General features: G+C 41.1%; 1 protein-coding gene across 7 annotated transcripts in view; it reads left to right on the top strand.

The window, feature by feature from the left end:
* Nucleotides 1–27,730, top strand: part of sema3d (sema domain, immunoglobulin domain (Ig), short basic domain, secreted, (semaphorin) 3D) — a 361,202-nt gene that overhangs the window by 29,523 nt on the left and 303,949 nt on the right. Inside the window, exon 2 of one of the 7 annotated variants that reach the window (XM_072563088.1) lies at nt 68–135. The exons of 5 other annotated variants lie outside the window; for them this stretch is intronic. The gene's annotated coding sequence lies outside the window, so the exon portion shown is untranslated. Of the gene's footprint in view, nt 1–67; nt 136–24,624; nt 24,646–27,730 lie in introns of those variants that run through there. One more of the 7 variants, XM_072563092.1, reaches the window with a different exon arrangement.

Consider the following 27,730-nt stretch of genomic DNA (forward strand, 5'->3'; position numbering starts at 1 on the left):
TTCACAGGCAGAAGTCTCACAATTGGTACATTCATAAAACATATTCCTGCAATCCTCTCTCACAAAGGTATTGACTGACACTGAGGAGAGACACCAGATCGTCACTCGCTCCTTTGACAAGACAGCACCCTTAAGGTATGAGTCTAAATGGATTGGTCCATTTGGCCCCTTTCATTAATGGACCAACACATCTGAGGCTGATGGTGTTTGTTCCTCTTGTATGGACATTAGGACTTCGAACTTGTAAATTCCTTCACACTTTACTCAATGTATCCGATAGACGTTCCCCTGGGGAGAGTTCAGTTTGTCTCTGTTTCCCAGCACCAACATGGAAGTTCAGCTCAGACCCTGCTTCCAAAATTTCTTTCTTTAGCTCACGGTCCATCTTTTTCTGATTATATTCCTGACAGGAGTCGATCAACCTTTTTGACATTAGTGGTTCTATGTTAATACATTGTTTTCACATTCATTTCAGTGTCTCCATTCCTATTTTTGTCACAACAAACACTGGGAATGTTTGCTTTGAAAATGCTCTGTGAAAGTTGTTGTTAATTGTCCAAGTTCAATGCATTTTCACTAATCCTCTTCACTTTAGGTTTGCACACATTATCTGCCCATTTATATAGCAACTGGACCACCTAATTCTAAACTTCTACTTGTCACCCTTTTAACTGTGAGAAGACGAGAGCAGAAATGATTTGTGCTGGCTATCACTCTGATTCCCCCCTCTGACACCAAGACACTCGACAATGTCTGAGTTCTCACATAACTGTTTCTAAGGAGCTGGACTAAGGAATATCAGGTGAGAGTCAGTTTCTTAACTGTCCTGCTCCATTGAAGCAGCAGTGAGTTATAAACATGCAACTTTAGGAAATTAACAAAATGCAATACTATCAACAAAATGCAACTCATTGTTTGGAAAATTGTATTTTGGGATTTCAAGAGACTTACCTATTTTTAATCATGACACAGAGAGGGTGAAAAGTTAAATATCCCTCATTTTTAAAAAATGGTCTGCGTCATAAACAGCTTTTAAGTCGAACTGATGCTGCTATAAATCACCACACAATGAGGCATTTTCATAGTTCACCTTTAAAATATTACAATTGGGCTTTTTTTAATGTTGTAGAGTATTTTTGAGGGTTAAGTCTGAAGGTTCTCTTCCTATTTGCTTTCTGTTACCACACAATGTCTATGTGGGACAGATGGTTCTTAAACAGGATCAAGCTTTCCATCAGTCACTTCCCACAAACCGTGATTGTGGAGACCACAGCAACTGGGGGTTGACCATGACTGTTGTGATGACTGGTGACCACCAGTACCATGTGAGATGCTTTGGGTAGATCCACTGTAAGAAATCCTTCTTCTTACCATTAGTCTAATTTACTGAGAGCAAGTGGCAACAAACATAGTCTTTGGCAGAAAAGAAAGCTCAGTTTTGATGAAGAGAATGGGTTTATTACCTTATACTTAATAACTATTTACAATCCATCTTACTTACAGAGGACTCCCTTGTAGGACCTAACATTAAATGTAGGTGTAAATACACATTACAATTCCACTGTATAGAACTGAGCAATGCCCTGGACTGAGCTGGAACTGCAATATTGACTCCTCCCAGCCTGTTAAATCCTGATGAGTGACGCTTATCAAGTGATTGTCAGTTAATCCTTTCAGGTCTAAGTGTTTTATATGACAAATATAACTCAGCTTTTTCCTCTTCAACTCCTGACAAGACCCCAACCTCTGGTTTGTACCTGACTGCAGTAGCAGGGTATAAATTAGCAACTCAGTCAGAGGAGGATTTTTTTTTAACTTCATTCTAAAAGATCAAACAAGTTTTCTTCTTCAGAAGCAGTTTGACATTGTACATCTTTTTTTTCAGTTTACCTACTACTCTGTTTAGTTGCATTTTTATTTTGCACATTTATTCATGGAAATGGAAGCAAACAGGAGATTTCAGATAATGAAAGTGGAATTAACTGATTTATTAAACAGTTGTGATTGTTCAACCATTGTTTATGCAAATCATACCTTCTATTTCGTCCTTCTATATTGAAAGAGTGTTGATATTTTAACTGGTCATATCCTTATACATTCATATTATTCTGTCACAGTTAATAGCTTGGTAAAAGCACAATACTGCAGATGCTGGAAATCTGAAACAAACACAATGAATGCTGGAGAAACTCAGCAGGTCTGACAGCATTTATGGAGAAAGAAACAGAGATAAGGCTTTGAGCTCAGTTTCAGAACTGTGATTGATAATATTGGACATTAATGCTATCACTGAATTGATTTTATGTGGATCTGAGAGCAATGAAAGGGAAGCCAATGGATAGGATTTCTGATTCTGTACTTTATACAGTGGAGAGAAAAAGACTTTGAGTTGACCTTCCTCTTGTAGCTCATTACTGATTCAATCCAATGGTAATTAACCATAAAAGGACCAATTCTGGTATGGAATATTTATGGGGATGCACTCAAATTATTTTCATTTCCAGTTGTACTGCCAATTTTATGTCAATGCCAAATGGTTTAGGTGTATATTAACTCACAGTTCTCAGAATAATTGATACTACCAATCATGTTGAATTTCTCAGATTTCCTTTATGTATTTGTCGAACAAGTTTTAGGTTGCTCTGAGGGCAACATAAATCTAACATGAAACCTATTTTTGGTGTTTGTAACATTAAGGATAGCAGAGGATTATAAATGGGCCCATTATAAGGTGATTTTTAATGACAATTTTGATTGGTCTGTTTTGTTAAATGCCTGAATAGCTCCGAGTAAAGCCAGGAAGAATTTATGAATGCATGCATGAACTGGTTTTTCGAACAAAAAATGTAAAGCTGGCACATGGTTATGAAAGCAGGGTAAATGTCAATCTCAACCAGAGAAAATTACTAATGTAAATAAAGGTCTCGTGGGTTTTTTAGGTAACAAGTGGTCACTGATTCAAGACTTGCCTCAGTCAGTACAGGTCAACTGACTGCACAAGCAGAGCTTTGTAAGAGCTTCTGAAGTCACATCTGTTCCTCTCCATGATCCTCAATGAGGAGAACCTGCCCTCACCCCTAATAACTACACATCAGCAAATGGCAAAAAAAAAATATCTTCAAGGTAACTGGTTGGTCTTTACAAACAAATAGGGCACAGAATGTGGCTAGTAGCAGCAATTCTGATCATATGGACCATTAATTATGAATTGATAACATCCACATGTATAAATCCATAAATAAGTATTAATTTACCAAGTCTTTGATATTTCAATATTTTCTGTAAGGTTTTCCACTCATTAAAATCTCCTGTGACATGAACTTGATGTTGGGAAAGGACAGATAATAAAGGTTTGGCCCCAGTTCTATTAACACACCCTGATAGAGTTAGAACTAAGGATTTTGTGTTGACAGTAAAAAGGTCATAGGTCAAGGCATTACCTGACTAGAATTTCTAAGGCTAAAGCAAGCAAGCAAGCTAGTTGTGCATTTCCCTTCTCAGCTCTGTGTTCTCACTGAAAACACACCGAATATCTGAATGAGAAATGTGTTCTCTTTAAAATGAGCTACTTATATATTGACTAATTTTATCACACAAGCTCTTATGACTATTTGCTACTTTTTTAAAAACTTGACGACAGTCAATTTTGATTGAGAACACATTAAGAATAAGTTAATATTCCATTTCCTTTCACTTAGTAACCTCTAATAATTAATTGCCACTATATCCATTCTCATTCAGTCTCATGGTAAACTGCAAAATTTTAAGTTAATGGGGATGTTTGAACTACTAGTACATGCAAAATGAGGGTGAACTGAGACTTTGAAAACAGTGATGTTAGCACGGTCCCACATTCCAGCACCTGGTGGGGTTTCCTTTTATATTTGGGTTAGCCTAATATCATTTCTTTAAATTTTATCCTTACACAATTAGCACCTTTCTTCAGTTCCATTTAAAATTACTAAAACATGAAGGTAGAGTTTCTGTTTCATATTAGAATGTGTTTTTCACCATGGAACTCTAAATTCTACACTTTAACATTCATCCCAGTAGCATTTGGAACCAGGTGGTTCTCATTTACTACAAGATCCCTGAATGGGGTCATTAACCTGGGCCTGACTGACGATATAAGCAGGGGACTTGGAATCTCCTCAGTTCAGGGGCTGACTCTGAGCTGGCTGGCTACAGCCAGCATACTGTGCACAAGGAAATAATGGATGATGGGATATTGGCCTCTGTGCAGTTATTTAAATACTCCAGAGGCAGCTGATCCCACCCTGCAGTGCTTAATTTCTGCAGAATCTTCAGGAAAAGGGAGACCGGCATGAAAGGGAGTTTAAGACCAAAGTCTCGATGGATCAAATGACCTACTCCTGATCATTAATCATCTCATAAAATCTGACATCAGGGTTAGCCATCATAAAATTTGTCCAACCCCATCATTGCAGCTATCTCTTGTCAGCCCCAAATTGATATTAGGATCATAAACCCACTGATAAACAAATCTCAGCATTGAGAGAAGCCCTTGGATATGTGAAAGATTTCTGCATGACTTCTGGAGTCTTGCTCACCAAAGTGACAGAATAAAGAAGCTTTAAACAGTGTGCAGGAATGTGTAGGCTAGGTGCATTACTTACGGGAAATGTCGAGTAATAGGGTAGGGGAATGGGGCTGGGTGTGGACTTGTTGGGTCAAATGACCTGTTTCCATACTGTCGGGATTTGATTTGATTCGATTTGATTCTATTCTATTCTGTTCGCTATTAAAACAGAAAAGAATGGAGATGCTCAACAGATTTGGCAGCTCAATGCAGAAAAATGTAGAGACTTTTCTAGGTCCACCTTTCTGCATTGATCACTTAATCTATTAAGCAATTGGCTTCTCAGATATTTGATGAATTCCAACCGACAGTTAAATAATGTCTCACCTTTTCTCTGTGGACTCAATGGGCCGAAGGGCCTTTCATTGTATTGTAGAACTGTGTGACTGTGACTTTATGACTCATTCCACTTGGGATCTTTGAATCCTGCTGTCCACCTCTCTCCCAGCTGGATCTTCCAATCTGATCTTAGCCCTTTTCCTCTTCTTCTGTACAGTCCCAGCTAGAACACTCCCCTCACCACGTTTCATTTCTCACTCACTCCATGACTGATGACCAGGCACGGTCTCTTCTCAGCTATCTGCTTTGCTTCCACACCCAACACTGAAGCCCTGTCTGAATGGTTCCTTACTCTGTGCATCCACCTCAACATTCCAGTCTTATCCAGCCATTGTTCCTCTCATCTTGAAGTTTCCTGAGTTTCAACATGATCTAACATGGCCAGTCCCATGATTGTTCTTGTATTTTCTGCCTTTTATTGGATCTCACCTCTTCTCTCGAATATTAACTAATTCTCTTATTCATTAATGAGGCAAGATCACCTCTGCACTTACTGCCTGTTCTTAATTGCCCCTTGAGATGGTGGTAGTGTGCTGCCATCTTGAGCCACTGCTGTCCATGTGCTGCAAGTTGATCCACAATGCCCTTGGGGAGAGCAGTGAAAGAATGTGATATATTTCCAAGTCAGGATGGTGAGCAAATTGAAGGGGAACTTGCAGGGGGGTGGTGTATCCATGCATCTGCTGTTCTCGTCCTTCCAGACGGAAGTAGTCATCAATTTGGAGATTGCTGCTAAAGGAGCCTTAGTGAACGCCTGCAGTGCATTCTTGTAGATAGCACACACTGCTGCTGCTACTGAGCATTGGTGGATGTTTGTGAATGTGGGACCAATCAAATGGCTGCTTTGTCCTGGATGGTGACTACCTTCTTGAGTGCTGTTGGAGCTGCACCCATCCAGACAAGTGAGGACTATTCCATCACACCCCTGACTTGTACGTTGTAGATAGTCGACAGGCTCTGGGGAGTCAGGAGGTGAGTTACTCACCACAATGTTCCTAGCCTGTGAGCTGTTGCTACTATATTTATGTGGCTAGTGTTTCAATTTCTTGTCAATGATACCCATCCACAAAGTTGATATTGGGAGCTTCAGTGATGGCGATACCATTGATTTGTCCAGGGGTGATGGTTAGATTCTCTCTCGTGGGAGATGGTCATTCCTTGTCATTTGTATGGAGTGAATGTTACTTATCACGTTTCACCCAAACCCGTCTGAACGCTGTGCAATCATCGGCAAACATCCCCACTTCTGATCTTATTATGGATGGAAGGTTTTGAAGCAGCTGAAGGTGATTGGGCCTAGGACACTACCCTGAGGACCTGCTGCAGAGATATCCTGGAGCTGAGATGACTAACCTCCAACAAACACAACCATTTTCCTATGTGTCAGGTATGACTCCAATCACTAGAGAGTTTTCCCCCCAATACACATTAAACTCTAGTCTTGCTCCGACTTGTTCAAATGCAGCCTTGATGTCAAGGACTGTCACTCTCCCCTCGCCTCTGGAATTCAGCTCTGTTGTCCATATTTGAACCAAGGCTGCGATGAGGTCAGGAGCTGAGTGACCCTGGTGGAACCAAAATGGGTGTCACTGAGCAGGTTATTGCTGAGCAGGTGCTGCTTGATAGCTCTGTTGATGCCACCTTCCATAAATAAGTATTTGGGGTCTCAGCTATTCACAATAGATAGCAATGAATTTAATATAGTGACCGTAGGTAATCTTTCCAAATTTACAGATTACATAAAACCAGGTCAGAAGGTGTACTGTCGGGAAGATGCAATTTGGCTTGAAGGAGATTTGGACTGACTTTAGTGAATGGGCCAAAAATGAAGTTATCCGTTCTGGAAGGAGGAGTGAATGTTCAGAATATTGAGTTTTTTTTTAAGTGATTAGAAAATGTGGACATACAAAGACACTTAGAATTAGAATTGGCTTTATTGTCATGGGACCTGGGTGGTTTCATCAGTAAGTGGAACTTAAAGGCTAATGTGCAGGTACAACAGACAATTAGGGAGATTTATGGCATGTTAGCCTTTATTTGAGCCATGTCACAAATTGGTCGACAGAATTTCTTATTATGATAACTATGTCCGAAATGCATGTGGCTGTGAACTAGCTGGGGATTGCGAGTGTTTCTGTGATGCTGTTGCAGTCTACGCCAAAGCACGTATAGATGCTGGGGTCTGTATTGACTGGAGAACACCTGACTTTTGCCGTAAGTAATTCTTATTTTGCAAGTTCATGAAGAGATGGTCGTTCTGATCATTAAAAAAATCAAATACAAATAGTCTGTAGAGATTGGAACCAGCTGGATCTTGTTGATTGTGAGATCCTTGATTGGCTCAGGTTAACAACCCCAATCAGGAAAGCCCTGACTGACCAGGAGATTAGAATCTACTCAGTTCAGAGGACTGACTCCAAGATGGCTGGCCACAGCCAGTGTACTGTGCACAAGTATAGAAAAGGTGGCTAGGTGATGGGATCCTGGTCTCTGCAGTTATTTTACTAGGCTGTAGATAAGGCTTTAAACTCGAGGGCGAGGGCGAGGGCACAAAGGAACCCGACGCCGGCACCGTAGGCCTGTGGAACAGACATGCAACCACAATAACCCCAGTCGTGGTAATGTACCCCTGCAGTACGTGATGCGCACAACATGGCACGGTGGCTCAGTGGTTAGCACTACCGGCTCAAAGCATCAGGGACACAGGTCCGACTCTCGCCCCGGGCGACCGTCTGTGTGGAGTCCGCATTTTCTCCTCATGCCTTGTGGGTCCTCTCCGGGTGTCCTTGTTTCCTCCTACAATCCAAAGGTGTGAAGGTTAGGTGAATTGGTCATAGTAAATTGCCCATTGTGTTCAGGGATGTGTATGTTAGGTGCATTAGTCAGGAGTCAATGTAGAATAATACGGTAGGGGAATGGATTTGCGTTAGTATTTCCTTGGAAGGTCAGTGTGAACCTGTTGGCCTGAAGGATTCACCACTGCAAGGATTCTAAAAAAACGATCTGTTTTGGAGTGAATTTAAAGGCTAGTGAAAGCTTGAGAAAATTGCCTACACTATGGACACAATATTTTGCACTGCTAGCAGGAATATTTCTGTATAATTTTCCTTCAGACGTGCGTGACATAACAGAAACAACAAAAAAAAGGTATATCAGGATTTCAGAGTCTCCTCAGTTCAGGACACTGATTCTGACTGGCTAGCCACAACCAGTACGCTGCGGGAAAAGTTCTCTTGACCTGAGGAATGTTCTCTTGCCTTCCTTTTTCATCTGAGAGAAAAAAAATATAACCAGGAGATTAGAATCCCCTCAGTTCAGAGGACTGACTCCAAGTTGGCTGGCCACAGCCAGTGTACTGTGCACAAGTAAAGAAAAGGTGACTTGGTGATGTGATCCCAGTTCTCCATGCAGTTACTTCATAGTCCAAAGATGGATGTTGAAGATTTCAAATGATGGCTGTATGACTTTTTTTGACAACTTTTTTCATATTCATAAGATGCTGGTGTAGAATTGTGCTCCTTAGAAGGGAATGATATATACTGAACTGGGTTACCACAGAGTGAAAAGTCAGTGTTAGTCACAGACCAAAATGTTTGGAATAAGACACTGAGGAGGTTATTTAAAGCTGAGTACATTGAAGTTTGTGTTTACGATAGCTGCAGGAAGAACTTATGTGCAGTCATAATCTAAAAGTTGAAGTCACAAAAGTGTTAAATTACTGGTATTACATACAAGGACTCTGGTATATGATACACACCCACATCCATGCATACACCTTCTCACAGGTGTATTCTCAATTACACTCATGCATACACTCTTTCAAGCTCACATACACACATGCACCACATACACACACTCTCACTCTCTCCCCCTGTCCCCCCGACACACTGTCTCACTCTGTCTCCCTCACATGCATGCACCCACACACACACACCCGAACACTCATATATAAGTCTATGGGGTGAATTTGCATTTGCAGAAATATATTTGCAAATCCATTCTATTTTGTTCAAAAAGTACACAATCTGTAGGCAATCAATTTTTTTTTTATAGTTTGTGACATTTTATAAATTCCTAGTTTGGAAATAGAACCATTCTGACTCAAGTTTGGAATACACACAGACTCTAACCTCACACCTTTCATGCATTATCTGAGCTAAGATGTCACCTTTTTTTTATGAACTCTTAAGTTATCTCGAGAATGTGACTTGAAAGAAGTTCTGCGATTTACATATTAATGCATCAAAATCTGCAACCCATTCTAAAAGATGAAAGACTTAACAACAATCTAGGTTTGTTCAATATATTGCATCAATGAATGACACTATGATCTTTTCCTATAAATTCTGTGCCCTATGATCTTATTTCACTGGCTACCTGACAAAGGAGCAGCACTCCGAAAGCTTGTACTTCCACATAAACCTGTTGGACTATGAGCTGGTTTTGTGTGATTTTTAACTTCAATTATGCAGAATGAAGCTGTGACAGATAAGGTTGGAGCGAAGGGTTGGAGTGAAAGTCTGCAGCTGAACAATGGGTTACCTTCAAAGAATAGAGAGTTTGTGTGCAGTTAGAATATATTTCCTAAAAAGGGAAAGATTAGGCCAGCAAATTCAGAACTCACTGGATGAAAAAGAAGATAGAAATTAAGATAAACATGGAAAAGTGTGCTTCTACCAGATTTGAACCTTTATTCTTTAATGATTCAAAGTCTTTGTACCTCAGCCTTGAATATACATAATGACCCAGCTTCAACAACCATCAGATTTCCATACTCACCAGCCTCTGAGAGAAACACTTTTTCTCAACTCTCTCCTGAAAGAGTCATAAAATTTATTTTCTCTAATCCTAGACACTCTGTATCTAACTGTCTGTTATCCACCAACTTTTTGTGATTTATGATGATTGATCATAGTTTTATGATTGTAGAAATCCTACAGTGTGAAAGCAGGCCTTTCAGCCCATCAAGTCCATACTATGGGCAATTTATCATGGCCAATCCACAGAACTTGAAAATCCTTGGTCCATGGAAGGAAATCAGAGCATCTGGAAGAAACCCATGCAGACACCGGGAGAATGTGCAAACTCCACACAGATGGTCACCCAAGGGTGGAATCAAACCCGGGTCCAGGGCGCTGTGTGGCAGTAGTACTAACCACCTTGCTGCCCCTGATTCATGCATGAGAATGCCCGAATCTCTCTCTGTTGCTGCTTTCTACCGTCTTTCTCCATTTAAATAAGAATCAGCTCTTCTAATCTTCCTGCAAAAGTGCATATTCTCACATTTTCCCACATTTTTGTTTGAAGTTTTTTGCCTACTCTCTGTGTCCCTCTACAGACTATGTGAGTTGTCTTCACTACATGCCTTATCATGTATTTTTGTGTCATCTGCAAACTTGGCAATCATTATGGCCTCAGCTCTAGTCTCTGTGGCACTCCACTAGTTACAACTTGGCATCCTGTCAAATGCCTCCTTACCCAACTCTCTCTCTTCTTTTTGCTAACCAGTCCTCTATACTATACTACCCCCAAAACCTTGTGACCTGATCTTATTAAGTAACCTTATGTAGGTGCCTTATTGAATGCCTTTTGGAAATTCAAATCTGTGGGATTACCTTTATATACTGTGCTTGTTACTTCTTCAAAAACATAATAGATTTGTCACACTCCTTTGTCATTTCCTGGTTCCCCATTATTATTTCTCCAAGCCTCTTTTTATAAGGAGCTTATGTTGTATCTCCCTTCTTTCCAAATATTTGAATCAGCTCTTACTGGCTGTACAGGGAACCTAGATAATCCGAATAAGATGGGCAAGCACTATTTTGTTTGGATAATTATTCAGTTAGTTGATTTCTCTTGGGCGTCAGAGTTTTCTGGGAAGTCTGCTGCCCGTTCAGCACACCCCACACAAACCCCCCCCCGCCCCACCCCAGCCCATCCCCTGCCTGCTCAACCCCCTGTCCGCGCCCCTGTCCTCCAGCCGACTCCCCCCCCCCCCCCCCCCCCCCCTCCTCCTCCCCAAGACAGACAGACTGCACAGCAACAATAAGACTGCTGCTGCCTTTGTGGGGTAAGTCTCCAAATATTTCTCTCTCTCTCACACACACACACATTTATACTGCTCCTTTTTGACAAGCTCCACCTCTGCCCTGTACAGGACAATGTTGGAGACATTATCTGGGGAAGGGGGGGTTTAGGGTTCACCCCTATGTAAAACCCCAGGGAAAGTGTGGGGAGAGAGAGAGAGAACGCGCGGGAGGTTACCCATTTGGAAATGGTGCCTGGACTGTTCAGGACTGTTCTTGGCAGCATTTCAGTGAGCCGAGTTTGTTTTTAATCATTGTACCTGTAAACAAAAGACGCAATCAGGGTCAAATCAGCTCTTTGACATAATGTTTCTATTAGGACCTTGAGATCTCCTTTGGATAATCCGAAATTCGGTTAGTTGATCTTTGGATGATCGAGGTTCATCTCTACTTAGGTTACTTCCTAATTTGCCCTCATAATTTATTTTCTCCTTCCTTATTTCTGTTGGTCATCTTTAGTAGACTTTTAAAACTGTCTCAATCCTCTGACTTGCCACTAATCTTTGCCAGATTCTATGGTTTTTCATTCATAGTGATGTTCAATGCAGCTAAGTATTGAAGGATGGGTCAGCAAGTTTGCAGATGACACAAAGGTTGGAGGTGTCGTTGACAGAATAGAGGGCTGTTGTAGGCTGCAGCGGGACATTGACAGGATGCGGAGATGGGCTGAGAGGTGGCAGATGGAGTTCAACCTGGATAAATGTGAGGTGATGCATTTTGAAAGGTTGAATTTGAAAGCTGAGTAGAGGATTAAGGATAGGATTCTTGGCAGTGTGGAGGAACAGAGGGATCTTGGGGTGCAGGTACATAGAACCCTTAAAATGGCCACCCAAGTGGACAGGGTTGTAAAGAAAGCATATGGTGTTTTGGCTTTCATTTAACAGGGGTATTGAGTTTAAGAGTTGTGAGATCTTGTTGCAGCTCTATAAAACTTTGGTTAGACTGCACTTGGAATACAGTGTCCAGTTCTGGTCGCCCTATTATAAGAAAGATGTGGATGCTTTGGAGTGGGTTCAGAGGAGGTTTACCAGGATGCTGCCTGGACTGGAGGGCTTATCTTATAAGGAGAGGTTGACTGAGCTCGGACGTTTTTCATTGGAGAACAGAAGGAGAAGAGGGGACCTAATTGAGGTATAGAAGGTAATGAGAGGCATAGATAGAGTCGATAGTCAGAGACTATTTCCCAGGGCAGAAATGACTAACATGAGGGGTCATAGTTTTAAGCTGGTTGGAGGAAAGTATAGAGGAGATGTCAGAGGCAGGTTCTTTACACAGAGAGTTGTGAGAGCATGGAATGCGTTGCCAGCAGCAGTTGTGGAGGCAGGGTCATTGGGGACATTTAAGAGACTCCTCGACATGCATATGGTCACAGAAATTTGAGGGTGCATACATGAGGATCAGTGGTCAGCACAACATTGTGGGCTGAAGGGCCTGTTCTGTGCTGTACTGTTCTATGTTCTATGTTCTATCACAAGAGGATTGAAGTACAAGAGCAATGAAGTCTTGCTTCATTTCTATAGATACTTGGAAAGACTATGTGCGGAGGATTGTGTGCAGCTCTCTTCCTTAAGAAAGCCATACAGTAACTGAACTGAGGGTTTATAGCTTGATCATGATAGCGGGAGGCCTGGTGGGGGGAATTCTGTCTGTCGTCTTCAGAGTTTAAAAGAATGAAGAGTGATCACAATGAAGATGACAAAACCCTTAAAGGGGGCTGAGTAGATGCAGATGAGATGGTTCCCCTTGTTCTGAAGAAGGGACACACTACTCAAAACATTAACTGTTTCTCTCTTCACTGACACTGCCAGACCTGCTGAGTTTCTTCAGCAATTCCTATGTTTGTGTCCAGTTTCCAGTAACCACAGTTCTTTGTTCTATTTAAGGTGTTTCCCCTGGTTGATCAATTGTGGTGGGGGAGAGGGACAATTTCAAAATGAAAGAGAAACCACTTAGAATTGACTTGAGGAGAATGTTCTTCTGCTCAGAGGGTTGTGAGCTTTTGGAATACTCTACCTGAGAGGGCTGTGGAAGCTCAACATCTGAGTATGTTTAAAGAGGAGATTGGTGAGCAGAAATCTATCAATGACACTTGGTGAAGACACAATAAAGGAAATGAACTGGATGATCACCAGTGACTGTATTGAACAGCAAAGCAGGCTTGATGGGTTGAATGGCCTGCTGCTTCTATCTTCACATTCTCTCAGATAATTATCTGATAAGAAAGGTTTTTGGAGTTTTTCTCATGTCTTTTACTGACCCAATCATATAACAGCAAGCTACATTAAAATAAATGCTGTGCATTATCACTAAAAGTGTGCTGCTTCTCTGTTGAGACCCCATTAACTGACTGGTTCACCTTCAATGACAAGCAGCTCTAAAACAACATTTGTTCATCTCCATTTTCTCCTCACACCTTCAAAGTAAACATCATGCTGCTTAGCTGTGGCCCATTTGATAACCGGGGCATGGCTATTTACTTCTGAATATCCATTCTCTGGTTCTCAGGTTCTCGATGCTCATCAGGAGCTAAAGTTATTTACCATCATCTGATGCTCGCTTTGTTATTTATTAAATGACAGAAGAAGATAAATCATTTTGTAAACAGAAGTTTCAGTTGTTTTATAGGAAAGGTTTAAAAAGAAATTTAAAATTATATTGGTTACTTTCATTCTGGACTGAAGTAACATCATGCCAGGATGAGGACTCTTCACTATAAACCACTCTGAGGTCATTGACTTGAACCTTGACTAAAGCAGGTCAAGATGTAATGAGCCAAGGATGTGACCCAGCTAGTGAAAATCAGAACTGAGAAGGACTTTTCGATTGAAGAAGGTTTTGTCAGTGATGGCCTGCATTGTGCCCTGAGGGGATTGAAACCATGGCAATCAGTGAATCTCAATGAGAAGTATTCAAAAATAAGTAGCCCTGGTGTCTGTTTTAGTATTTCTTTACCATGTGCAAGAATTGCTTCACATCCTACTGATCAAAACCTCTCCATCTTTCCAATAAGGAGGCGTGGAAAGTTCATATCCATTAACAATACAATAATATGCATGTGCCAAGCCCGGTCAGAAGGCTTACCATTAGGCTAAAAGGGGGTTTCTAAGTTCTTCATGGATCATACCTTGTGTTGCTCATGTTGACGCAGCAGGGACAAGTAATGCTCTGGTGGTATTGCCATTGACAAATAATCCAGAAGCTTAGATAATGTTCTGGGGACCCCAATTTGAATCCCACCGTGACAGATCGTGGTATTGAATTCAATAATTTGGGGCAGCACTGTGACTCTCATCACCAGGGACCCAGGTTCAATCCCAACCTCGGGTGACTGTTGGCATGGAGTTTGCATATTCCCCCTGTGTCTGCGTGGATTTACTCTGGGCGCTCTTGTTTCCTCCCACAATCCAAAGATGTGCCGGTTAGGGTGGCTTGGCCATGCTATATTAGCTGGATTATCGATGGGAAATGCAGGGTTACAGGGATGTGGGGGTGGGTCGAGGGATGCTCTTCAGAGGAACGTTGTGGACTCAATGGACCGAATGGCCTGCTTCTGCACTGTAGGGATTCTATGAGAAACTATGTTTGATAATTGCAAGCCCATTATAATCTTGTAATGAACTTGTATTAATCTATTGCGCTGAGGGAGCAATTTGGAAGCTGGAATATCCTTTCAGAATCATAAAGTCTACATGAAATCTGAGATCCTAGGATCAGTCTACATTAGTTCTTCGCTTGTTAAATATAAAGATGTTAATAAATGTCTGGCTCCAGGCCAAAGTAAGCAAACGCGAATGGTCTCAAAGTTTAAAAATTTTTATTGTATATTGAAGTGTCATTATGCATTCAGGAATTGGATGTCAATGGGATTGCTTATATTAAGTTGAAGGATGCACAGTTTTATGAGAACAGGATAGTTAAACAAGAGAACAATCTAAAGTTAACAGTGAACTGAAAGTAGAAATGAAGAATGTTTCCAGCTTAAGTGTTTTAGGACAAGGTGAAACTGAGGAGTTCAGACACATGAAGATTCCACTGGCAGCACGAAGACAATAGAATATGTCTTTGTCTTTGTTTCTTTGCCATGTGTACAATTACCTGTCTTGTTAATCTATTTAATTGTAATTGCACTCAACAGTGATACATTGGTTGAGGAGTGATTTGTAACATCTTAAGGATTTGAAAGGCACTGTAGAAATGTCAGTTTCAAAAGAATCAAAATATGAAGCTGAGATAAAGAGAGGAAATGCTGGAAATGTGAAATCTAAACAGGAAGTGTTTGAAATACGCAGGAGGTTCATAAACATCAAGATAGAAGCTTGTACTTTTGAAGCTTGTGCTTTTATTCCTAATAAAACACCAGCTTATCAATGTTTGAATCCTGTCGTTAGCATTTAAGACATCCCAATAAATTAAGATTTAAGAGGTTGGTATCTACAATGGAATACAGGGCTGCGCAATACAAACATTTTTGATACACATACATAGAGTCATAGAGATGTACAGCATGGAAACAGACCCTTCGGTCCAACCCGTCTATGTCAAACAGATATCCCAACCCAATCTAGTCCCACCTGCCAGCGCCCGGCCCATATCCCTCCAAACCCTTCCTATTCATACACCCATCCAAATGCCTCTTAAATGTTGCAATTGTACCAGCCTCCACCACATCCTCTGGCAGCTCATTCTATACACGTACAACCCTCTGTGTGAAAAAGTTGCCCCTTAGGTCTCTTTTATATCTTTCCCCTCTCACCCTAAACCTATGCCCTCTAGTTCTGGACTCCCCAATCCCAGGAAAAAGATTTTGCCTATTTATCCTATCCTTGCCCCTCATAATTTTGTAAACCTCTATAAGGTCACCCCTCAGCCTCCGACGCTCCAGGGAACAAGTCCCAGTCTGTTCAGCCTCTCCCTGTAGCTCAGATCCTCCAACCCTGGCAACATCCTTGTAAAAGTTTTCTGAACCCTTTCAAGTTTCACAACATCTTTCCAATAGGAAGGAGACCACAATTGCATGCAATATTCTAACAGTGGCCTCACCAATGTCCTGTACAGCATCCTTAGTGAAACAGTGTTTTCATAATGATCAGTCCAAAAGCTTATCAGATTCAGGAAAAGTTAAAAGCTACCTGTGAACTTCAGCTAAACCTGAGACAATTTAATTCTGTTTCTCAGCTATTCCACAGCTTAGTCAGCTGAAGCTGTCAGGAGGAAAGCTAGAGTAACTTAATTGTCAAAATTATGATACTTTCCCAAGTAAACCTAACTTAGCAGCTTGTGGTATTTACCACTTCTCCCAGGATGGGGTGCGAAGAAAGAGCTGGTTGAGGTACCTATCAGCCACTAATCCTCCTTTCCCTTGCTTTGGCTTGAGTATATCTAGTGATTAAGAGATACACTAGAGTATCTACAGAAGGGATCCTTTTCTTAATTAATAAGTAGGTTTATTGTATGATAACAACTATATGCAAACTAGGCATAATTACTAGGATTTTTGGGAACTGGTACAGATATTTCTGCGCCATCTGAAAGTTAGAATAAAACTCATTTCCCCAGTCACAGGCTACATGTGGGATCCGGAGAATGAGAGGAGCCAATGCAACAAGAACATGAATCCTTTCAGTTCCATGAATTTATATTATTATAATAATAATAATAATAATCATCATCATCATCATCAAAAGACAGGTCAACTAGGTAGTAAAAAAACTGTTAATGGGATCTAGGGTAAATGCTAAACAAGGAGATGTAATGGATTGATAAATTGTTACCAGTTCACACAGTGCTGGAAAACTCCCAGTATTTTCTGTGGCTCATTGAACATTAATCATTTGATCAAAAAATGGAAGTTTTTAAAATTACAATGTTAAGCATGATTATAGAAAAAATTCACGTCTTCATTTGAAATAGCAGTCTCTGTACTATTTTATTTAAAAGTAGTTAGATGCATTCATATTTCAAGCCTAAACCTGAAAATACACAATACTTGTGTTTGATGAACAAAGCTTAAATATGAACAAATCAAGCACATTTTCTTGATATAATGTGCTGTGGATATCATAAGCCTCGAAGGATGACCTAACATTCATAAAATCGAAAACAATTGTGGAAAGTAGATATTTACCCATTTTTGGAGAAGCCCATGCTAATGACATTTTTATTAAAACAGAATCAAGGATGTTTGTATAGGGATTGTTTTCATGAGGGAAAAAGACTCATACTGTCAATGTTTTAATTTCTTTATTATGTGAAAATGTTTTTGATTGTTTCCCATTGGGTGATTCCCCCACCCCGGTCACCCCAGCACCCAAAGGTCCCCTGTGGTTGGAAGAGCTACAGTGTGACATCCTAATTAAAGTATGTCCACGAGAGATATCCACTCTCTGTCAAAGACAAGGACTTTAATTCCTTATGGCAAACAAAACGTCAACACCAAATATTCAAGACTGAGTCAGAGGAAGGAATGTGTTCCTGGGTGAGCATGTAGAATCTGAGCAATTTAATTGAATGGTGTGTAATGAATAGTTCAGCATTGTCCCACTGACTCTGCCAACTCTTTCTCCTGCTTTCTCACAGATAATGGTTTACATCACCGAAGAGCTGTTTATCCCTCATTATTGCTGTTTTCCTATGTGATGCGATAGAATAAATATAATTTAGAAACCACAGGAGCAATTAACTCACCAAAATACCATAGCAGAGACTTTCTAAAAGAAGGATTATTTTTTGTTTGAATTCCTGTTTAAGTTTGATGTCAGGATTTATATCGAGAAGGTCGTGAAAAATAGAATAGGAAGATAAACAAATGGCTCAGCCCCTTTGGACTTCCATTTATGGCCATTTTAGTCATCCTTTCCCAAGAACGTCAGTCATTTTCTCAATGAATAAAAGCAGCTGCTACATTAATGGCACATTGCTTCAGACTTTTCCCTTTTCAAAGATTTTAACAACTCATATGAACTGTGAGATCACTACCAGTTGTTCACTTGGGGGAAACTTAACTCCAGGCAGGTGGCATTGACATTGTACACATACCTTTCACACAAGGTTTTGAGCAAAAATAAAATGAGACTACATCATCAAAGTCTGCTAAATCTTTCATTCCCAATCTTTCTAGTACAATGTGACAATAATTAACATACTAATATCTATGATTCCCACCCTTCTAACGAAAGACAACAGTTTACTATCAGAAATATAAAGGTTAACAGGCTTGTTAAATCTATGAAAAGTGGTAAATGTGCTAACAATACACAAGGTGAGAAGATGTTCCTTTTTAGTCTACACCACCGTCTAGTGACAGAATACTGCACTGATGTCTTTCTTATTATGTTCGCTCATAGGACGAGGGTGCCACTGGCTAAGTTGGCATTTATTGCCTGTTCCTAATTATCCAGAAGGCACTTGAGAGTTAATTACATTGCTGTCAGTTTGGAGTCATTTGTAGGCCAGACCAAGTAAGGATGGCAGATATTCTTCCATAAGTACATCAGTGAACCAGATGGAGTTTTTCTAACAATTGGCAATGGTTTCATAGACTCTTAATTCAAGATTAAATTGGATTAAAAGTCTACCATCTGTCATGGTGGGATTCAAATCTGGATCCCCAGAACATTTTCTGGGTTAATTATCTAGTAATTCCAGTAGCTCATCAGCTCTTCTAAGGATGTGATGCAATGCAATGAGATGCTAAATGCCTTTTCTACCCTGGATATGAAAAATCCCATGGTTCTATCCCAAGGAAGAGTAAGGAGCTTATCCACAGTGTCTTGGCAAACTTTCAGCCAATGTCATCATTATAACCAGATTAGCTGGTCGTGATCACATTGCTATTTGTGAAAGCTTTCTGTGTGAAAATTTACTTCCAACATTACATCAATCAGTAAAGCTTATGGGCAATTAATTGGTCAATGTGATTCAAGGCATCTAAAGGTCACAAAGTACCTGGAGTCAGAGTCAAACAGCACAGAAACAGACCTTTCAGTCCAACCAGTCCATACTGAGCTTAATGAACTAGTCCCACCTGCCTGCTCCTGACCCATATCCCTCCAAACTTTTTCACTCCACGTTCTGATCCAAATATCTTTTAAACATTGTAACTGTACCTGCATCCACCACTTTCTCAGGAAGTTCATTCCACAGGAAGTGAACCACCTGCTACTCTGAAGTTATTTTCCCCTGAGTCATACTGACTCAATTCAATCTAATCCTGCACTTGGAAACTTGGATAAAGGAATGAAATTTTTAGGATACAGACGTTTTTATTGCTGAACCATAGTGGCAGAGTGACAACCTGGTGAAAAGAAAGAAATTGACTTAATAATTCCCCACTCAGCCAATCACGGCAATTATTCTTAGTTTGGTGGCAACTTTAACTTTGATTAAAATATAACTAACTAGATCAAAATGAAAGAAGCAATTAATTTTGAAGATGATCTTGGCTTAGATTTTATTGTCATATGTACCTGAGTACAGGAGTGCAGTGAAACGTATACCGAGTGGCTTCACCTTTCTCCGGCAGTGGTTGGAGTAGGACGACTGACAGCGAGGGCCAGAGGCCTGATGGGAAGGTATAACAGATTACCTCGTGCAGAGGCGGAGCACACACTGAGCAGGGGCAGGCACGGGGCTGCTGGGTAAGTGAGGCTTTATACTCGGGCGGTTGCTCTCCCGAAACACTACTTGGGTAATGTCCCCCACCCGTCCTCCTGGAGCTTATTCAAGGACCAGCTCTTGTGGGCTCTTGATAAGTATGTGCTGGTTAGGCAGGGAGGAAGTTGTCAAGTGCAGGAGCAGTGGTTTACTAAGGAAGTTGAATCTCTCTTAAAGAGGAAGAAGGCTTATGTTAGGATGAGAGATGAAGGCTCAGTTAGGGTGCTTGAGAGTTACAAGTTAGCCAGGAGGACCAAAGAGAGAGTTAAGAAGAGCCAGGAGGGGACATGAGAAGTCATTGGTGAATAGGATCAAGGAAAACCCGAAGGCTTTCTATCAGTATATCAGGCATAAAAGAATGACAAGAGTAAGGATCAATCAAGTATTGTAGTGAGACATTGTGTGTGGAGTCAGGGGAGATAGGGGAAGTGCTAAATGAATACTGTTCATCAGTATTCACACTGGAAAAAGACAATGTAGTCGAGGAGAATACTGAGATACAGGCTATGAGGCTGGATGGGATTCAGATGCGTAAGCAGGAGGTGTTAGCAATTCTGGAAATTATAAAAAAAAGACAAATCCCCTGGGCCAGATGGGGATTTATCCTCAGATTCTCTGGAAACCCAGGGAGATTGCCAAGCCTTTGGCTTTGAGCTTTATGTCTGCATCGTCTGCAGGAATAGTGCCAGAAGACTGGAGGATAGCAAATGTTGTTCCCTTGTTCAAGAAGGGGAGTAGAGACAACCCTGGTAATTATAGACCAGTGAGCCTTACTTTGGTTGTGGCTCACATGTTGGAAAGGGTTATAAGAGAGAGGATTTATAAGCGTCTAGAAAGGAATAAGTTGATTAGGGTTAGTCAATACAGTTTTGTGAAGGGTAGGTCGTGCCTCACAAACCTTATTGAGTTCTTTGAGAAGGTGACCAAACATGTAGATGAAGGTAAAGCGGTTGATATGGTTATATGGATTTCAGTAAGGAGTTTGATGAGTTTCCCCATGGTAGGCTAGTGCACAAAATATGGAGGTATGATATTGAGGGTGATTGAGTGGTTTGGATCAGAAATTGGCTAGCTGAAAGAAGGCAAAGGGTGGTGGTTGATGGAAAATATTCATCCTGGAGTTCAGTTACTAGTGGGGTACCACAAGGATCTGTTTTGGGTCCACTGCTGTTTGTCATTTTTATAAATGACCTGGATGAGGGCATAGAAGGATGGGTTAGTAAATTTGTGGATGACACTAAGGTCGGTGGAGTTGTGGACAGTGCTCAAGGATGTTGTAGGTTACAGAGGGACTTAGATAAGCTGCAGAGCTGGGCTGAGAGGTGGCAAATGGAGTTTATTGCGGAAAAGTGTGAGGTGATTTACTTTGGAAGGAGTAACAGGAATGCAGTTTACTGGACTAATGGTAAGATTCTTGGTTGTGTAGATGAGTAGAGAGATCTCGGTGTCCATGTACATAGATCCTTGAAAGTTACCACCTCAGTTGATAGGATTGTTAAGAAGGCATACAGTGTGTTAGCTTTTATTGGTAGAGGGATTGAGTTTCGGAACCATGAAATCATGCTTTAACTTACAAAACTCTGGTGTGACCACACTTGGAGTATTGCTTACAGTTCTGGACACCGCATTATTGGAAGAATGTGGAAGCTTTGGAAAGGGTTCAGAGGAGATTTACCAAGATGTTGCCTCATGTGGATGGAAGGTCTTATGAGGAAAGGCTGAGGGACTGAGCCTCTATCAACAAACACATTGACTTGGATCCCATTTACCACCCCCTGAGAAAAAGAACAGAAATTGACATCACCACAGGAAATGACACCACGAACCCAAGGAAACCGAAACACATAAATAGGAAGTGGGCCTTGCCACCAGTGCTTCATTCAGAGGCTCACTGATGATGTTACCTAGTATGGTGATGAAACATCTGAAAGTGAACCTTCCAGCTCAGTGAGCAAACCTCATCTGGACTTGAGGCTGTTTTCGTCAGAGAAAAGAAGGTTGAATGGCAACTGAATTGAGACATTTCAGATAATCAGAGGGTTAGATGGGGTGGACAGGGAGAGCCTTTTTCCTTGGATACTAATGGCCAGCATGAGAGAACATAACTTTAAATTGAGGGGTGATAGATCTTGGACAGCTGTCAGAGGTAGTTTCTTTACTCAGAGAGGACTGGGGGTATGGAATGCCCTGTCTGCAACAGTAGTGGACTCACCAACTTTAAGGGCATTTAAATAGTCATTGCATATAGGCATATGGATGAGAATGGAATAGTGTAAGTTAGATGGGCTTCAGATTGGTTCCACAGGTCGGCACAACATCGAGGGCCAAAGGGCCTGTACTGTAGTGTAATGTTTGATGTTCAATGGCCAATCCCCAGTGCCATCTTAGAATACAACAGTTAGAAATAAAAACAAGAACTGAAATTTAAAGAAAACAAAATGTCCAGATCATCCTCACTGCAGCCACCATGAGTCTTGAGCCTGGCTCACCAATGCCAATTGTGCTGGGCTGACCATCATCATGGTGCCACCATCTCTGTAACTGATACCTCACTGCTGCCAATGCCACCGTCTCAGTTCCTGCACCCTGCTGCTGCCTGCACCAGACTCACCAATGTCAAAGTCACCACAGTCTTGGCTCTATCACTCCCCACTGGACCCACCTTGTTGATGCAGCCACCATCTTGGAATCACTTGAAGTGTCGGAGTCCATAACCTACCTGAACAAATACAAGAGTTGTCACCCTTTGAACAGCCCTAATAGCAGAGCGGCTGTGAATGTCAGTGCTACCACACCCACCCTGAGCCCTGCACTCAGCCATGAACCATACAGGGCAGCTGTGGATTGTCAGTGCATGGCCGGGTACACATCTGGGCTTTAAAGCTGGAGCTGGTGCCAGGAATCCTGGGAGGTTCCGGCAGGAGTCAATATCTCCTCCTACAGTGAGAGGGAAAGTACAGATCAGCACAGGGGAGTGGTACACAGTTAATGAGGTCAGTTTGGGAATAAAGTGCAAGAAAAACTGCTTGGGCTCACAAACAAAAATACTGCATGAAATAAGCAAAAAGTGTTCCTTTGCCAATAACTGGTATGATTCAGTCCCACATAATTAGAACATAGAACACAAAACAGTACAGCACAGGGACAGGCCTTTGGCACACGATGTTGTGTTGAACGTGACACCAAATTAAACCTAATCCCTTCTGCCTGCCCTTGGTCCATATCCCTCCATTTCTTGCGTATCTGTGTGTATCTAAAAGTCCCTTAAATTCCCCGATTGTATCTGCCTCTACCACCACCCCTGGCAGCACATTCCAGACTCCTACCACTCTCTGTGTTAAAAACTTGCCCCTCACATGTCCTTTAAACATTCCCCCTCCTTAGCTTAAATACATTCCCTCTGGTATTAGACATTTCAACTCCGGGAAAAAGATTCTGACTGTCAGCCCCATATGCCTCTCATAATTTTATTAACTTCACTCAAGTCTCCCCTCAGCCTCTGCTGCTCCAGAAAAAAAAAACAATCCTAGTTTTTCTAGCCTCTCCTCACCCTCCAATCCAGGCAGCATCCTGGTAAACCTCTTCTGCACCTTCTCCAAAGCCTCCATATCCTTCCTGTAATGTGGTGACCAGAACTGAACACAATACTATAAGAGTGGCCTAGCCAAAGTCTTAAAAAGCTGCAACATGACATCCTGACTCTTGTACTCAATGAAGGCAAGCATGCTATACACCTTCTTACTAGCCTATCTACTTGTGTGGCCAATTGATTTGATTAATCTGGATCATTGTAGACAATCCTTCATCTTTCAATGTGCGATGTTTTTATACAAATATGAGTTAACCAGCAACATTACATTCTATGTCTCTTTATTAAAAATGTTAATTTGCACAGATTTGAGTTCCTGTTGGTCAGATGACCACATCAATCACCTCCAGTCAGTATTTTTCTCATCAATGAAAGGTGTCAAGTAAAACAATCAGTTGAAGGAAACTGAATATTGATAATCTATTTCTTTCTCTGAGGGTAACGTAAGTGAACCAGAGAAAATGTTTGGCTATTTTTGATCTTTGATTTAAATCAAGGTCCTGAGATAAAAGAACCTTTTCCAAACCACTGCACCATCATATTCTGCATTTACAAAGCAAGAGCAAAGAACAAGATGGAACATTGTCTACTTTTATGCTATTGATTTAAAACAAAGATCCAATATTCTTTGATGCAGAGCATGCATTTTAAAATACAGAACCATTTTATTGTTACACGATACTAACTGCCCAAAGATACATAATTGTTATGAGCAAGTGAACAGGGGTTACTGACTCCCCTCTTTTTAAATGAGGAGTCCTTTTACTGAATCCCCCCTTCACTCAGCCACAACAAGTTAGAGAATACTGTTGTGATGGTCCATGTCACTGAAGTGTGGACTTGTGTTAGAGACTGGGTGGTAATTGTGAATTAATGCTGCCAAAATACTTCCTTTTGCATTTCTATCTGGCACATTATTTATGCTGAAATATGTAACAGATCCATACAGAAAGCAAAGTACTTGATTTGCACTGGATTTTATGGTAATCTGGTAATTCATTAATAGCTGTGATAGTGTGGCTGCAAATGGGGATTTATTATTTTAAAAAACAATTGTTAACAGAAGTGCAGAGTTCTCAGTTCATCTTAGTATGCCCTGAAGTTGTAGCGTTGTCAGAGAAAGCTCATGTTTCCTTTCGACTGGCCTAAAGCAATGGTTTAGCCCAATCCTGCTCTTGGGACAGGATTTAAGTCCGACGGGAATGTAAATGACATTAGGAGCAATGGTTTTAAAGTACAGCTGCAAGCAAGAATAACAAGCAGACATTTTAAAAGAAGTTCCCTTACAAACCTTGTTTTGACATGGCTGTCAGAAAGGACAGCACGTTTGTATGGATGTGTGAGTTGTGATGTTCCGTGACTGACAATTGAAATGGAATGTAAGTACTACATAATCCTGAGGCATGTGAGACATTGTGGATGTAGGAGAGGGGGTCCGTATCCAGACGTATATAACAGGACGACCACTAACTGAGTCTCCAAGTTAAAGTGATGTGTTAGTGAAAGGAAGGGTTGAAATGGGCAGTTTATGTTGCTACCATCCAGTTGGAGGAAGTCCCTATGCTTTAAAACAGTGAGGGACAAATTATCATGGAAATGTTATCATATAGAAGGAGGCCATTTGGCCTATTGTGTCTGCACACTTTCTGATATAGTGCCAAATTGCTGCCTTTTTCCAAAGCTCTGCTTGTTGGTTCTATTTAAATAATCACCCAAAGATATCTCGAACATTTCAATTGAAATTTCCTCTAGCACACTTTCTGGCAGTGCCTTCCAGACCCAGATTACTTACTGTAGTCACATCATGTTTGCTTCTTCTCAAATCATTTTAAATCTCTTCCCTCAGCTCTTGGTCCTTGTCTGAATGGGAATGGTTTCATTCTCTTTACTGTTGAGATCTCTCATCGTTTTGAAAACCTCAGTTAGATATCCCCTCAGTCTCCACATTACACAGAAAACAGTCTCCATTTCTCCAATTTATTCTTGTAACTGAAATTTGCCATCCCTAGAACTATTCTTGTAATCCAGAAGGATGTGAGAACCAAAGATGAGAGGAATTTTTATAAAGGTGCATTTTAAGAGGCATTTGAGAGTGGGAGGCAGCATGATTTTGTTTTTGTCAAGGTTTGATGAGCATTATGACTGAAAGCTGAATGTAGATGGTGGAGTGATGAATACAGGAGGGGCACAGACTTGGTACAGTCGAAGTGCTTGATGGATTATCAATTTGGAGCTGGTTAATCGGATGAAATGTGGCAAAAATGTGCAGCAAATTAAAAAAAGGACCAAGGACTTTAAAGTTAGAGCTAAGACATCCTGTGAAGAGGACACAGGGCTATGGTAAAAGGGACATGGGCCACAGAGCTGGGGATTAGGTAGAGCCTATGATGGCTTTGGAAAAAAAGAAAGTTGTTGTGGAGCTATTCAAGAGCTGAATACTAGAGTGGATATGGGCTACAAGAGGAGAACAGATGGGAAATCAAGGGGAGGTTTATGAAAGTGCGATAACAAGAAAAATGCCTGTGTGATAGATTGGATTAATCCTTTTTCGTTTATTGCACCTTTCCCTTGTGCTGAGTCATTTGCATGTTCAAAGCATAATCTTTTGACACACTTATTTAATAAATACCTCACGGATTGCAGGAACCAGGAATAAAGTGAAGATTAACCACCAGGTTAACAACATTTGGTACAGCTGAAGTTCTGTTTTTAGCCAATCATAGTTTATTTATTTGAAACACTTTGGAATGTTTCTGAGAGACATGATAAGGCTCAAAGCCCAGAGAAATGACCGTCTCTGACAGCTTTGTCATGTTGTTTGCTTTCAACGTACACACTGCTGAACTGAAAGCAGAAGAGTATGCTAATGAACCTGCTGCACTGTCTGACTATTAAAAACAAAGCGCTTTCTACAATTGCTATGTTTCTGAAATAGTTTTATGTACTATGTCGGAATATAGGAATGCACATTGGACTATATCTGTCCACTCCCAAAATTAAATGTAAGTTTGAGTTGAGCCTGTGTCCTCCATCCTTAATGTGAAGCATGCAGGAATGCAGATTGGTTGACATGACTCAGAGAAGCACGTCCATTAAAAGGTTAAGGAGTTGATTTGCTCTCGGCATTTGGAGATTACTTAAGGGTGGAGGAAGCAATGTTGCTGTTGGAGCAACTCCAGAAGGTGCTGGCATCTGTATGGCAAGCAACAAATGCTGGAGATCACAGCAGGTCATCCAGACTTGCAACATTAGCTTGCTCTCTGTCCAGGATTGCTGCCTGATCCCCTGTGATCTCCTGAAGAAGGGCTCATGCCCGAAACTTCGATTCTCCAGTTCCTTGGATGCTGCCTGACCTGCTGCGCTTTTCCAGCAACACATTTTCAGCTCTGATCTCCAGCATCTGCAGTCCTCGTTTTCCCCTGTGATCTCCACCATTTCTTGTTTTCAATATTGCTGCTGGATTATTTCTTGATCAGTGTTGGTCTATAGTGTCCGTGACAGAGGGAGAGAGAGCTGACTTTTTAGTGCTATTGTGTTTTTATTCAGAGAAGAAAAGAACACATTGTTTTTTAGATATTTCAAATTCAGACAAGTACATTTATTGTGTCCATAGGCAAGACAGGGACAGTATTAGGCAAAAGTGAGGACTGCAGGTGCTGGAAAAGCACAGCAGGTCAGGCAGCATCCGAGGACCAGGAAAATCGACATTTCAGGAAAAAGCCCTTCATCAGGAATAGAGCTCTATTCCCGATGAAGGGCTTTTGCCCGAAACGTCGATTTTCCTGCTCCTTGGATGCTGCCTGACCTGCTGTGCTTTTCTAGCACCACTCTGATCTAAACATAGGGACAGTATTATTGGGTCAGAATGGGTGTACTTATAAATTATACTCATAAAAACTCACAAACTGTAGTGACATTTTTATAGCTGACAAATCATTCCAAGCTACTAGAGGAAGTGGTGGAAACTGCTGCAATTATAAAATTAAAAAACATCTGGATGAAAATATGAATAGGAAGGGTTTAGGGGGATATGGGCCGGGTGCTGGCAGGTGGGACTAGATTGGGTTGGGATATCTGGTCAGCATGGATGGGTTGGACCGAAGGGTCTGTTTCTGTGCTGTACATCTCTGTGACTCTATGCTCGTTAGCTGTCTTCCTGTTTGTCCTACGTAGTCAAGTCTGCATGAACAATGTAATGAAAGCAAACAACACTGGGAAAGCAACCAAGTTGGTTAGTATTTGGACAACAATGGTTTCTTTAGTGGAACACTAAAATAAAGTAAAGAAATGTGGATGCTGGAAATCTGAAACAGAACTGGAAATTAATAGAGAAACTGAGCAGGCCTGGCAGCATCTACGCACAGCCCAGTGCCACTCCGGCCTCAGTATTCAACTTGCTTAAATCAAACAAAAAAAATGCAGATATGGAAATCTGAAACAAAAACAGAAATTGCTGGAGAAACC

This window comes from Chiloscyllium punctatum, chromosome 44 (genome assembly GCF_047496795.1).
Source record: "Chiloscyllium punctatum isolate Juve2018m chromosome 44, sChiPun1.3, whole genome shotgun sequence".
Lineage (NCBI taxonomy): Eukaryota > Metazoa > Chordata > Chondrichthyes > Orectolobiformes > Hemiscylliidae > Chiloscyllium > Chiloscyllium punctatum.